The sequence below is a fragment of the Canis lupus genome, chromosome 38, assembly GCF_003254725.2.
Source record: "Canis lupus dingo isolate Sandy chromosome 38, ASM325472v2, whole genome shotgun sequence".
Classification (NCBI taxonomy): domain Eukaryota; kingdom Metazoa; phylum Chordata; class Mammalia; order Carnivora; family Canidae; genus Canis; species Canis lupus.
The window spans coordinates 4,878,583-4,894,068 of record NC_064280.1 but is presented as its reverse complement, the minus strand read 5'-3'; positions in this window follow the sequence as shown (position 1 = coordinate 4,894,068).

Sequence of the window (15,486 nt, the reverse complement as noted above, 5' to 3'; positions counted from 1 at the left end):
ACAGGGAGAGAGACAGAGACGCAGGCAAGAGGGAGAAGCAGGCTTCTCTCAGGAAGCCCAATGTGGGACTCAATCCCAGGACCCTGGGATGATGACCTGAGCCAAAGGCAGATCAGCCACTGAGCCACCCGGGTGTCCTTTACTTACTGTTTCTGATACTTGATTTTACTGCAATGATTACATGTGTGTTATCCTCTCTATACAAATATAGGCACTGATGCATTCAGCTTACATATTTACTGTTTTATCTCTCCTATAACTAAAATTTTCATACAATATATTCACATCTCAATAATTATGATTGATTAATAAAAAGTAATAAATTTCTAAAATATTCGTTCTGAAAATCTTGGCTTTTATAGTTTTATAAGGAGTTATAATTTTTTGACTGCTTCTCAAGTTTTCTGAAATCTGGTATTATTTGCAAGCCTATTGTATTAGCTAGAATGGCCATTATAAAGTTGTAAAATAATATTTTCAACAGTAATACTAAATTGTTCCTTGTTTAATTGGTAATACCTTTAGTGATTTACCATTTTATATTACATATATTGTGTTGATTTGAAGTCGTATTTATGACATTTCTGAATGAAAGTGAGAGTCAAGTTAAAAACAGAGCAAAGGAATAATACTGTCCATGCTCTTTGGTGCTCTCCAATCAATGTTCTCACCAATCAAATGTCCCTTCTTTTCCCAGAAGGAGGAGCCAGTGAGAAGAAAGAAGCAACATTTTTTCCCAAATAATTCTGAGAAGATAGGTGTTCTTTTTTCTATGTGAAAAGAAATCTAAGGAGTGGAAAAGATAAATGCTTGGCTCCTAAATGTTATTTATTTATTCAAGAAATCACAGTTGGTATGTATTTAGGCAGCAGAAATAAGCAATGAACAAGAGAGACAAAAGTAGTTGTGTTCACTTTGTTTTCATTCCAGTGTGTATTTATATTTGTATGCAGGGGTAATAAGTACAGTTCACAAGTAAATTATATAGCACCATAGATGGTATTTAATTGTGTGGGGAAAAGGAATAAAGAAGGGTAAATAGGGAGTGCCAGGTAGGTATGGAGGATGGCAATTTTGGGATGGGTGTTCTGAGCAAGTCTTAATTGAGAGGTGACATTTGAACCATGAGGCTCAGGGGAAGACCCTCTAGGGAGACAGAATAGTGAGTATAAAGACCCTGAGAAGGAAGCCTGTCTGGTGCATTCCAGGAAGAGCAAGGAGGTTGGTCTGATAATCCTTTGTAAATCTTTTTGATTTATTTTCATTGAAGCAGCATGTTCAGGTTGCCTACATCTTTATGAGTCACTCTTGGCAATTTATATTTTGATAGAAATTATGCCATCAATTTGAGACACATACTAGAATAAACTTCAGCTTTTGTCTTTAAATTTCATTCCTCTACTTTTAGTATTTATAGCTGTTTTCCTTTGAATTTTTCATGTGGTTCCCTTGCCCCATTTCTTTGCAAAAGGTTTTAATCAAAATTTTCTTTTCAAAATAATTCCTTAGATATGTTATCAAGATACTTCCTTCCGTAAAAATTTTAAATAAGTCATAAGAACAAAGTTCATGCCACACAGAGCCTTATACTCTGGTACAAAAGATAGAAAATAAAAGTCACTAATATGTAATATGGGAAATAGTGACAATGCATATGAAGAAAATAGCTGGAGAGTGTAAATGATTGTTAAGGATAAATTGCAGTTTTAGATCGTGTGGTCAGGAAAGACCTCTTTTTTTTTTTTTTTTTTTTTTCTTTTTTTTTTTTTTTAGACCTCTTACAGAAAGCAACAAGGTGAACTGTTTGGTTATCTGCTAAAATTTTTCATGGTGTTGTCCTAGCACAAAAATCTGAATGTAAGCTAAGAGCAATACTATTACTTGATTTTTGTTTTAGTTGAAGAATTATTCTTATAAATACAGTTCATTTATAACTTTTCTTTAAAATATGAATTATACATTTATTTCTCAAATTTTGGCTTTCTATAACTTTGTATTAATACAATTGTTGGATAACATAACAATACTAATTAATTATAAAACAGTAATAGTAAATATAATGCATTATTGATAAGTTACAGAGAAAAATGAGAAATGTGTAATGAACTGTCAAACGCACATTTATCAAAACAGTTACAGATACTGACAAGTAAATAGTGAAAACAGGTAAGAGTGAAAATAGTTGAGAGGAAATTAAAGGGTAGAGTGCTGCGAAATTAAACAAAATCTCATTCAGACATAACATTTTCTCTACGTTAATTTTGTTAGAAGTACCATAATTCCCAAGAGAGTTATCAGATCTATTTTTAAAAATTTCCTTTGTAAGCAAAGTCCTACAACCTTATTCTTAATGTTATGTTGATGCTGATGTTTGTACATTTGTTACATCTTTTGGTTAGTTGCATTGAATCAACATTTAATGAGAGAAAAGTGATCTAGAGAAGTAGTTTGAACTGCATTGAACATTAACTATTCTGATGACTAAGACACTTTTTTTTTAAAGAAAGAGAAGTTTAGCATGTTAAATCGAATGAATCTGCCAAAAATTTTATCACAGACACCAAATGGTGTGAGTTTTCAAAAGCAATGAGAGAATGCAGGCATGGAAGATCTGTCCTGAGCTAGCATCTCAATTCTGAAAGTTTTAGTAAGTGTATAAGTTTTTCATTTAGAAAAACTGATGTGGATTCAACCAGACTTATTGTGGTGATCATTTTAACATATACAAATATTAAATATTGTGTTGTACACCCGAAGCTTATATAATGCCATGTGTCAATTACATCTCAGTTTCAAAAAATGATATTTGATTTTCTCAAGTTTCTAATAAATATACAGAATAATGCATGCATTTCCCTGGTTATGATGCTACACAAAAGTTCAATTTGCTAATTATATTTCAAAGGTGCGCAAATCCTAGATAAAATAAATTAGAAACACCTCTTTATTTTCATGAGATAAATATTGAAAAATGATTAAGTTGGTAGATTTAACATTTGTTCTTATTTTTTTTTTAAAGATTTTATTTATTTATTCATGAGAGACACAGAGAGAGAGAGAGGCAGAGACACAGGCAGAGGGAGAAGCAGGCCCCATGCAGGTAACCCAACGTAGGACTTGATCCCGGGACTCCAGGACCACGCCTGGGCCGAAGGCAGGCTCTAAACCGTTGAGCTACCCAGGGACCTAGGGGAAAAATTTCTCTGTTGTCCAACCTATCCAGATTTCTCCCAGGTAGATTCTTGAGAAAACTGCTGATTAATTTAATGTAGTTTTTTTTTTTTCTTTTTTTACCTTATTATCACAGATTATTTACTTATCACAGATTATTTATTTATTATCACAGATTATTAACACAGATTATTTATTTATTATTTATTATCACAGATTATTTATTTATTATTTATTATCACAAAATAAAATTTGTGTTTTAACATAACTATAGATTCACTTTCACATTCTCAAAATAATGCAGAAACTAATCATGTACATCCTGTACCCAATTTCCCCCAATAGTAACTTACTGCAAAACTATAACGCAATGTTACAACCAAGATGTTTATGAATATGGTAAAAATAGAGTTTATTCCCATCACCGCTAGGATCCCTCGTGTTGCTCTTTTATAATTACACCCACTAACCTCTGAGCCAGCATTCCCTCCCTTAATCCTCAGAAACTACTAATTTCTTCTCTAATTTCATAATTAGGTTGTTTCAAAAATGTTCTATAAATGGAATCATAGAATATCTAGCCATTTGGGACTGAATTTATTTTACTTAGCTTAATTCTTTGGAGATTCATACAGGTTGTAATGTGTATGAAGAATTTCTTTTTCTTGCTGAGTACCGTTCCATGTTAGGTATGCATCAGAATTGCTTGATCCATTTACCAGTTCAGAATATTTGGGTTGTTGTCCAGTTCTTGACTATTGCAAATGAAACTGCTATAAATATTTGTGTAAGTTCATATGTGAAGTCCTTGCTGCTATATGAGAAATGTCCTAGTTTGCAATTACTAGGTTATATATTAGTTGCAGGTTCAGTTTTTTTTTTTCAGAAATATCCAAAGTGATTTCCAAAGTGTCTGTGCCATTTTACAACCATGTGTGACACTCACCATCAGGTAGTGTTGTCATTTCTTTTAGTCATTCTGCTAAGTGTGTAGTAATTCTTGATTGTGATTTTAATTTGCATTTTTCTAATGGATAATCATGTTGAATATCCTTTCATGTATTTACTTGTCTGTGTATCTTCGGTGAAGTATTGCTTCATATCCTTTGTTGATGTTACAATGAATTGTGTACTTTTGAAAATCTACTTTGAATTTTGAAAGTTCTTTAAATCATGTATATACTAGCCTTTGGCTGGACGTGCTGTGTGTTGATGTTTTCCCTCAATCTATAGTTTGTCCATTTGACCTTTTAACAGGGTCTTTCACAGAGGGGGAAAAAAGTCACTTTGATGATATCTAATTTATCAAATTTTCCTAGTCTGGATTGAACTTTTGGTATCAAGTATAAGAACTCTTTGCCTATCCCATAGATTTTCTTTCCTTTTTCCCTAAAGTGTTTTATAGTTTGACAATCTACACTAAGCTCTGTGATCTATTATGAGTTAATTGTATAAGATGTGAGGTTTTTATTGAGGTTCACTGCTGCTGCTTTTTTTTTTTTTTTTTGGTACATTTTCTTTTCTCTTTTTGGTCTCTGGATGTATAATTGCTCTGTCACTTTTTGTTGAAAAGGCTGTCTTTCCTTGGTCATCATTTTGTAGGTCTACTTCTGAGTTCTCTATTAAGTTCCCTTCATCTATGTGTGTCTCCCTCTAACATTACCAGTCTTATTTATAGTAACTCCATAATAAGTTATAAAAACATGTACTGGGATTTCTCAAATTTCCTTTTTTATCAAGTTTTTACTATATTCTTTTAATTATTTTAGCTGTTCTAATTCCTTAGCCATTCGATTAAAACAATTTAGTATAATCTTCTCTATAAAAATCATTTGGGGGTTTGGGGGAGAAATCATATGTGCTGATTAATTTATGGCCACCTTTATATGTATCTGCCCTATGCATATGTACCATGAATATCATATGCATACACACATGCCTTATAATATTCAGAAAATGGATGAAAAATCATTCTGAATATGTATTTAAAGAAACTGTGATTCCAAGGTATTACACCTAAGATTACCCAGCTAGACATTAGCAGAATTTGCACTGAACTCTAGATCTCTCTTAAGTCAAGGTACATGTTCTTAATTTCTATATTAGCCTATCTACAGTTTTTCTATATTGTTTCCTTAAGATAGACACAGTGTTTCATGTGGTTGGCTAAATAATTGCCCCACCCTTAAAGATATTTAAGCCCTAATTCCCATAACACATGAGCACGTTACCTTGTATGGTAAAAGACATTTTAAATGTGTGATTAAGTTAAGGATTTTGAGAAAGGAGAATTACCCTGTTTTATCTGAGTGAATCCAGTGTTATCATATGGGTCACAAGGGAGGCAGGGAGAATCAGTGTCAGAGACAATATATTAGCACTAAGGCAGAAGTCGGAAAAGAGAGATGTCACACTGAAGGCTTTGGAGATAGAGGAAGACACCACTAGCCAAAGAATGTAGATGGATGCATGAAGCTGCTAAAAGGCCATAATTCTCCCCTAGACACTCTACAAGGAATACAGACCTCCATACGCTGATTTTAGCCTCTGATTTTTCACTCTGACTTCCAGAACTTTCAGATGATAATTTGTGCTATTTTAAACCACTAAGTTTGTGGCAATTTATTACAGGAGCAATGGGAAACTAATATATCATGCGAGCCCAATTGTCTATTATATAAGATTCAGTTTTTTAAAAAGATTTTATTTATTATTCATGAGAGACACAGAGAGAGAGGCAGGCAGAGAAATAGGCAGAGGGAGAAGCAGGCTCCATGCAGGGAGCCCACGTGGGACTCGATCCGGGACCGTGGGATCACGCCCCCAGCCGAAGGCAGATGCTCAACCGCTGAGCCTCCCAGGCATCCCAAGATTCAGCTTTCTTATACTAGCATCCCAATGCCACACATTCTGGTGTCACCACATTCTGGTACCCTATTCATATATACTCTTCTATAAACGATATTCATTGATGCCTTACTTTCTAAGCAAGATTAAATAGTCACTATTCCGGGGACCCCTGGGTGGCTCCGAGGTTTGGCACCTGCCTTTGGCCCAGGATGTGATCCTGGAGCCTCGGGATCGAGTCCCACGTCGGGGTCCCTGCCTGGAGCCTGCTTCTCCCTCTGCCTATGTCTCTGCCTCTGTGTGTGTGTGTGTGTGTGTGTGTGTGTGTCTATCGTGAATAAATAAATAAAATCTTAAAAATAAATAAATATTCACTGTTCCTTGACCTTTTTCTCATTGGAATCTTTGTTTCCATTCACCCTTAATCTCACCTATATTCTCATCTGTCTCATAGTCATTTATCAACATTCTAGTGTTGATGTTTTCATTTAGTTGTTGTTTTGTTTTTTAATCTTTTTCCCTCTGTGTGAATGATAAGTGCCATTGCCCATCCTCCTTAGACACCTGCTATATATATGGTCTTCTAGTAATGTGTCTTGTGTAAACTCCTGGCATCTCATCCCCAACTGCTTATATAAAATGAACTTATATATATATATGAACTTATATATATATATAAAATGAACTGCGTGTGTTTGAGAAAAGAGAGTTTTCACATTTTAGCTTTTAAGAGCTTCAGCAATGCCTCTAAATAAAGCATGACTGTTACAAAGAAGAGAAACCACTCAAATTATTTTGAGTTAAAAGAGATATGTAAATAAATAGTTGGTTAAAAAAAAAATCCAAGCAAGGAGAAGAAAGTAAAAAGTAGGGTCAGGATAAAAAGCAACTAACTGAACGTTACAATATCATGAACAAAGAACATTTTCTTTCGACAGATGGCTTCATGGCCAGATGGCCTGTTGTCTCATTTCATTTTGTCACCAATTTCTCTAAAGTATTTGCCTTGCTCTCCTATTACCAAACATACTGCATTAAACCTATCTTTAAAAGACCTTTCAATTCAACCGTTTCTAATTACAGGTTCTAAGCCTTTTAGTGCAAATTACCAAGTGATAAAGAATGGGAATGGCCAATGATTTGAATGTCTATAGTAAGGTTCCACCCTTTCTTTCAGTTAGCTTTCCATGTGGGGGGGGATGGGGTAAAGCACAACATAATATGAACTTTTAATGAGTGTGAATAGCAAAGCTTAACTAGAAGAGCAAGGTGTAAGTACATGGAATGTGACAAATGTCTACTCCACAGCACAAAATTCAATGAAATTAAAATAGTACCTTTTGTTCCTAGTAAAATGATTTGGATGGTCTTTGCTTTGGATTTCAAGTTGAGATACTAAATACACAAAAATATCATTTTGTGTTATCTTGCCTTTTTCGCCAGCACAAGAGACTGCAGGTTTTTTTGTTTTTTGTTTTTTGTTTTTTTGGTTTTTTTTTTGAGACTGCAGGTTTTAAGCCAGAAGTTAGCAGTATCATCTGGGGAATTATAGGAGTTTATGATGAAAGTAATTATACTTTTATTTGCTTTTTATGTTTATTGGTTTAATGATGTTATTAGTCCCTATTTGCTTAGTTATTTTATGTTAATGTGATAACCAATAAATATTTAGATAACAGAAATGAGCATTTTATTCATTGACATCTTTCTAACTAAAATGTAACAAAAATCTATGGAAGGTTTTATATATATTTATTTCATTCAACTCCTCCATTTATTAGCTATATATTGGATCATTCAGACCCTCTCTAGGTTTAATAAAAAGCATGTACAGGTAACAGCTTTTAAAGATACATTGGCACATTTTTTCTTATGAAGTAAGGGATGATGGAGTCAATTTGAGGTACAAAAAATTTATTGAAAATAAATAAAATATTAACGATTTTTCTGAAGTACCACACCTAAGAACTTGTATCTCAAATTGCAATGTATATATTATTCATTTACTCTAATTTCAACAAATTCAGTAAAACATCACTTTCTACCATGTCAATATTTTTCTTTTTAATTTTTTTATTTGTTTATGACAGACACACAGAGGCAGAGAGACACAGGCAGAGGGAGAAGCAGGCTCCGTGCAGGGAGCCTGACATGGGATCATGCCCTGGGCTGAAGGCGGCGCTAAACCCCTGGGCCACTGGGGCTGCCCCTACCTCGTCAATATTAAAGTAAATGACAACTCTTGTTTAATAATCAAAGTTCTGGTGACTAAATAAGCCTAAGAATGTGAATCCTGTGTTTTGTAACTACCTTGCTACCTTGCACATATGTACCCGCATACTTCTTTCTTTGTACTCACATATCAGTGCTCACCAGGGTACTATTGGTCTGTGGATTGTTCCTGGTTGAAGTCCCCTAAACCAGTAACAGCTACTGAATTTGTAAATCTAAAATCTGTTGTCTTCAGTCCAAAGTTCTCTGTTGAGATCTTGAATCATATCTAACTTCCTGTGGTACATATGCTTTCAGAGTTCACATAGTTAACTCTGAAACTAGGGCATTAAAATTGAACGTAAAAATATTTTCCTTTACTTCTGCTCTAGGTATCCTGCTAGACAGTCCCTTTAACTCTCTCTGAGGTAGATTATTTGATGCATTGCCATATCTAGCATCACAACTGAGAGTTTATTTCCCCTTGACCTGGGAGCACTGCTAGCACGCCCTACTCAGGCATGGGCTCTTCTTGGAAAAAGTCTCCTTTCAAAAGAGGCATTTTATTCAATGCCACTTTTTCTTCCTGAGAAGCCCACACATACTGACTGTTTGATGTGGGAGTTTGAATATCAGCCTCCTTTACTCAAATGGGGCCATTCTAAAACACTTTCTCAGCTTCAGAGCTCCATTCAGGGTCAGCAGAGGCCTTGACTGAGACCACAGCTTAGTTCAGTTTCTCCCTCTGCCCAATCCAATTGCAAACTCCTCCTGCTACAGGATGAAAAAGCAGACACTGACAGGAATTTGGAGCAGATCACATGTTAACTTGTTGGCAATGAGGACACCATATCACTGATAGACTATAGATAGTACCTGGCACAACAGAGCACTGCAATTGTAAAAAAAAAAAAAAAAAAAAAAAAAAAAAAAAAAAAAAAAATATTGTGGTAAGGTGAAATGGAATTCAAGTGGAAGGGAATGTACTATTAGCTAAATATATCAGACTTTTGTAAAGATGGGGGGGGAGGCGAAGAGTAACCAGAAGGATAGTGGGATTGTGTGGTTATTGCTGGGTATGAATGATGCATTTGAAGAAAAGATAAGGAAAAGCTGAGAATGATTAATCAGGAACTAATTGCCAAAGGTAAAAGCCAGAGGCCTCCTTGGTAACAATTAAAGAGGTTCTCATCTGCTGCAGCTGGAAAAGAAATCTGAGTACTGGGCACCTAACCTAATAATAAAAGTAGCATATTCCCAAGAAACTTAAACTCTTAATGGAGGTAGATCTGCTATGGCAGTCAGGCCATTAATTGGGAAAGAATAAAAACACTCAGGGGCACCTGAGTGGCTCGGTGGTTAAGCATCTGCCTTCGGCTCACGGCATGATCCTTGGATCCTGGGATCAAGTCCCACATCAGGCTTCCTAAAGGGAGCCTGCTTCTCTCTCTCCCCGTCTCTTGCCTCTCTCTAAGTGTCTCTCATGAATTAAAAAAAAAAAAAAAATCTTAATAATAGGGCCCTCATATATGGCACGAGGACTTGTTTATATACCTGAAAATCTTGAATCTTCATGTAACCCAGAACCCTTTGGGCCTAGAGAAGTGGACCTTATTAAGGGCTATATTGCTTGATGACAATGCAAAGGGTTCCCCTTGGTAGGGTAATGTAAGACTTCATCTACTTTCCCTCCTAGCTAAGCCGATGACTAGGGTTAAGTCACAACATAATTTCCTATGGGTATACTAAGTTTGAAAAGGGATTAAATAAATTAGACTTCAAAATACCAGCAGAATCTAGGCAAATAAGTTCTGGTAGGAAGGACTGGACTTCATTGAGTAAGCAGAACATGATTTGAAAGCACACTTATAGGATTCAGGAGAACACTCCTCAAAGACCACAAAAGATTATACAGACACATTACTAATATGGCTCCTAGAAGCACAGAAAAGGCGCAAGTCCACATTAAATGTTGTAGAAACTCTGAAATTGCCATAACAGTAAGTTAAGAGATTAAAAGATTCAGAAAAGTTAGCATGCTCAAATGGATATATTTTATAAAATCAGAAGATTCGCCATATTATTGTATTCTATAGGAGGGCATGAAAAAGAATATCTTTTGAGAGGATAACCAACATCCTGAATAAGTTCAATGGTAGCTTTCTTCTGTTGACTGGGGGAATGCCAAAACAGAACTATACAAACTGATAGCAATGAGGGCAGCTGGACTCCAGAACAACACTAGGGAGTGGAGGATAGTGAAGAAGGCAAATGGATGCAGTTATTGTAGTTAGAGATGAGGAAGTAACAGTAATCATGGGGACCTGACCCACAGAGAGCTACAGAGATGAAAATCTAATGCAGCATTCCTGGGGATAACTTATATGGGCAGCCATTTATGGGAAAAAGAGTCTTTCTCATCAAGCTTATGTGGTACTGGGAAAGGCCAGAATTTCACAGCAAAGAAAACACAAATTAGCATTATTTCTGTGTTTGATACTATAAAGTAAAAGTGGAGTAAATAATAGAGTGATCATGAGACGTGACTTCACTATTGTGGTCAGAGGAAATCTACTGAGAAGAACTGAACCATGAAGAGTCAGTTTAGCAAAGAACCCGAGGAAAAGTATTTTGAAAAAGTAAGCAGAAAATTAGGCCAAGTGGAAACCAGGCATGTATAATTATGTAAATAAACCAAAAAAAAAAAAAAAGAGAGAGAGAGCACAAGTAATGAAAAAGAAGGAAAGAACAATAAAAAGTCAATAAATTATTTCAGGTGCCTGTGATTAAAACATTATGATTATATTTTTCTATAATATTTCCTTTAACATCTTATTTGTCTTACATTTGTCCCTATTTGCCTTAAATTTGTCTTATATTTTTAATATTTTATTTATTTATTTGAGAGAGAGAGAGAGAGAGAGCACAAGAGAAGGCCTGAGCTGGGGAAGAGGCAGAGGCAGAGGGAAAGGGAGAGGGAGAAGCAGGCTCCATGCTGAGCAGAGAGCCAGACATGAGGCTCGATCCCAGGATTCTGGGATTATGACCTGAGCCAAAGGCAGACACTTAACTTACTGAGCCACCCAGGTGCCCCTTAAGCTTGTCTTATGTTTAAATCCTTCGCGTTAGACCAAAATCTAATCATTTCTCAAACATATAATGTCTATCTTAAAGTTAAGTTTAAGAGGTTTAATTTGAAGTTTTGGGAGGTTACAATATTCATAAAAAACTGTTAATTAAAAAAAAACATTTCAGCTATTTCAAAATTTACAATATAATAATTAATAACATGTTATAATATTAAGTTATTTGTATGTAACATGTAATAACATTTAAGTGAACATTTATACTCAGAACTTTAGGATTGAGTATAATTCAACCATTAGGATTCCTATGACAACTCTTAACTATTTATGTTTAATGTATCTACCTATCCGTTTTGTAATCAATCATTTGTGTAGTACTTGTCATGTACTATTCTAGAATAAGGTATACACAAATGAACTAAACATATATTACCCATTCTCATGGGCTTGCATTCCAGTAGGGATATATAGCCTATGATTAAGTAAATAAATAAATAAATATGTACATATAATATAGTAAGAAGTGATCTGGGGAGAATTCATACAGATGAAAGGATCACAGATATAGGAGTGGGTTGTGATTTTATATAGTGTTGACGAAAGACATATATAAAATTGTGTTTGAATAGAAAACTTTTAGAAAGTGACGGACTATTATATAGGGGAAGAATGTCCCAGACCAAAAGAAGAGCTAAAGCAGATGTTAAGATAAATGTATTTGGCCATAGAAGAGCAGAGGGAATGAGGGGGGAGGTGCAGTGTCATTGGAGCAGAATGAGCTGGGGGAAAGAGGAAATAGTTGAAGTAAAATAGGCAGCAGATATCACACCACTTGGGGTCTGTAAACCACTATATGGGTTTTTACTTTTACTCTATCCTAACCCTTGAGATGATAATGGGGTGACATTTATCTACCTTTGATTTTAAGACCTTTATTTTAGCTCCCTTGTGGAAGCTAGTCTCTGCATGTGTAAAAAAATGGAAATAGATAATGAAATTGGAAAAATATTCCAGTAATTCAAGTGAATGATTATGGCGGCCTGGCCCAGGGTTGTAGCAGAGCACGTGTGGGGAGGCAATGGCCTCTTGGTGTGTTAGAAGACTAAGAAAACAACATTTACTAATCGAATGGATTTGGAATTGTGGGAGAAACAGTGTTAAGGAAAACAACAAGGTTTTGGGCTTGAACTACTTAAGGAATAGAGCTGTCAATCGAGAAAGATTTTTGGAGGAGCAGATTTGAAACAAAGCAGGGGTGCTGAGCTTAACGCTATCAGGTTGAAGATGCCTGCTGATCATAGAAGTGAAAATATGAAACAGGCTCCGGTACCTGTGAGAATGGAGTTAAGGTTAAATTTTGATGAAAATTATAAATTTGGAAGTCATTTAATTTTCGATAGACCTGAAAACAATGAAGCTAAATGAGATCCCATTGGCAATATTTATAGGTATTACTTTAATGTGTTGTGGAGAAACAATAGAAGTCTTATCAAATCATATTAAATTCTATTATTAACCATAAAATTGCCAAGGTTAATATTTATGTATTGGGAAATTATAAAGGAAGCAGTAAATGCCTTTCAGAGATACAAATTGATAATTCTCTTCACATTTTAGTCTTTCATTGAAAACTAGGAAAATATGCATGAACTTTTGAACAATTTTGTTGACAATGTTTATATGTAGTGAAAGTCTATGCATGCCTTCTTACCTGTGTGTGTGAATATTTCATTATTTACATATATATTCACAAAGTATATAATGTTTTCTTCCTCCTGAACCTAGTGATAGAGCATTAGCAACAACAAAAAAAGCAGAACCACTGCTTCCACAAAATTTCCTATTTAGTAAAACTTTCAAAATAGGTTAATTTACATTAAAGAAAAAAATGTAAAGTTAATGCAATCCTCATAATTTCACTTATGTATTTCTGGGTAGCTATTTCCTTCTTTGTATTCCATTTCTATCAGTGTAACACAGCTTGGTACTGTAACTAAGGATTTTAATATGACTGAGTTCAAATTAAGGTTCATCCACTGGAAAGCATGAACCTTAAGAAAATAAGCCAAACTCTTTGTACCTCAGTTTCCTTGTCTCTAAAGTGAAAATAATCACGGAACTTACCTTATAAATTTTGTGATGATTAAGCCAATTAAATCCATAGGCTTAATAGCATAGAGGTTGGCACATATTAAGGATTTAATAAATGTTAACAATTATTAGCTATTACAGAGGACATTGTTCCATCATTACACTGATAAAGGTACTTTATATGATTGGTCTAGAGTCATCAATGCCAAATAACTCTATACCTAATAATTATAGAAGCTAATTATTTTTTTCTAGCAAACCTTATTTATGACAGCTAATTACAACTAAACAACCTAACCATACCTCCCCTTATCTGCAACTTAGGCATCTAATTAAAAGCACAGAAATAGGAACTTAAAAAAAAATAAAGCCTAACAATGTTAGTTGTCAGGGTACTTTACACTTCATCATATGGTATATTAAAGCAGAATGGATAGGGCAAAATAAATCAAGCGGACAAATTCATAAACAGAGTTTTCATATCATCTTTGCTGAATTATGGATTTGGAGCTCAACATGACAGTCGTCCAGACTATGTACAGCTGATGACATTTTTCATTGCTTGATATTATGACATTTGTAGGATATTATTTAGAATTGTATCTTTAATAGTATATTTCAATCACTTCATTTGCTTAGTACTTAATACTTATAAGGCATCATCCTAGGAGGAGCTTTATTGTTGGTATGATGACTTACACACCTCGGGAAAAGGAGTGCCCAATATCAGTTCTTTAGTTTACTTGAATTATTATAATTTATTAAAAGCCTACTTCAAAAATAATCTTATTTTTATGGCTATCATTGTAGGGGAATTTTTCTTTAAGAATCAGTATGCCTAATTTTCTCTGAACATCCAAATGTTAGAAAGCAAAAAATTGTTTTTTTTTTCTTCATTTGAGAGGATTTATGGCTTGAGTCTGAGAATAGAGGAAAAGTCTAATTTCAAAGATTAAAAATTATATCTTCTAGTAGAATTTCAGTCAAAGAATACTTGATGAAAAATGCCTGCTGTAATTACTATCATTAACATTATGCAGATTAATGATTCTACAAAAAGTTGGAATTTTAGACAAACAGTATTTTTGATGTAATAAAACGTAAATTTTATTCTAAAGCAAAGAAAGTAAATCTATTAAATCTATTAATGTGTACTTTGACCAAATATGAGTAATTTTCAGTAACAGCAAACTTACAAGGCAGCATCTAGTTACATACTATGTAACATGGCAAATAGCCATGGAAAAGAGTGAACAGTATCAAATTTAAACATAAGCATAGAATTAAAATACAATGTGTAAAATCCAGAGAGAATGCAGCAATTGAAACAAAATCAATTTCCAACTTATAAATTTGAATAGTAAAATAAAATTATGCTAATCTAATGTATTTGCCTTATTGTGTTTTTCAGTTCATTATGCTGCATGCATAAATATGAGGTTGTTATTTTTCCTTTGATAATACTCCTTAAGTTATTTGCTTTAAATTGGTTTGCTTCCTTTAAGGACTGGCACAGCCTTGTGAAGGATCTTGTTTTCCAATGAGCTTTCACTGCCAGTTATATTTCATTTTTATTTAGTTTTGTTTACATCATGTAAAGGGCATTGGACCTTTTACTTATTTTACTTACTTGTATTATGAGACTATAGTACATAACTATCCCAAACTGCCTCCCATTTTCCTTTTATAATTCTATGCTCAGTAAGAACATATCAAAATTCTAGGATACTGTCTCTGACAATAAATTCCTCTGAACTTTCCAATGGTTCAGGTCCTTGCTGCCCAAGTTCTCTGACCCAAATTAACTTTATCTTTGTCCTACTTATACATCTCTTTTTTTTTCCACATTAATCCTTTTCTGGTCTTTCACTATTAAATTATCATTTCTAGTTCCTTCAAGGGAATGTCTCATTTTACTGAGCACTCCGTGGTTATACCAATAAATGAAAAGCACTAGATAGAAAATGTAAAGTGATGCATATGCTAAAGACTAACAGCTTAAAATATGTTTATTTTATCCAGATTTTTCTTCTCTCTAGTTTTATTTTAAAAGTTCCAATATCTAGTAGAGGCATACCTC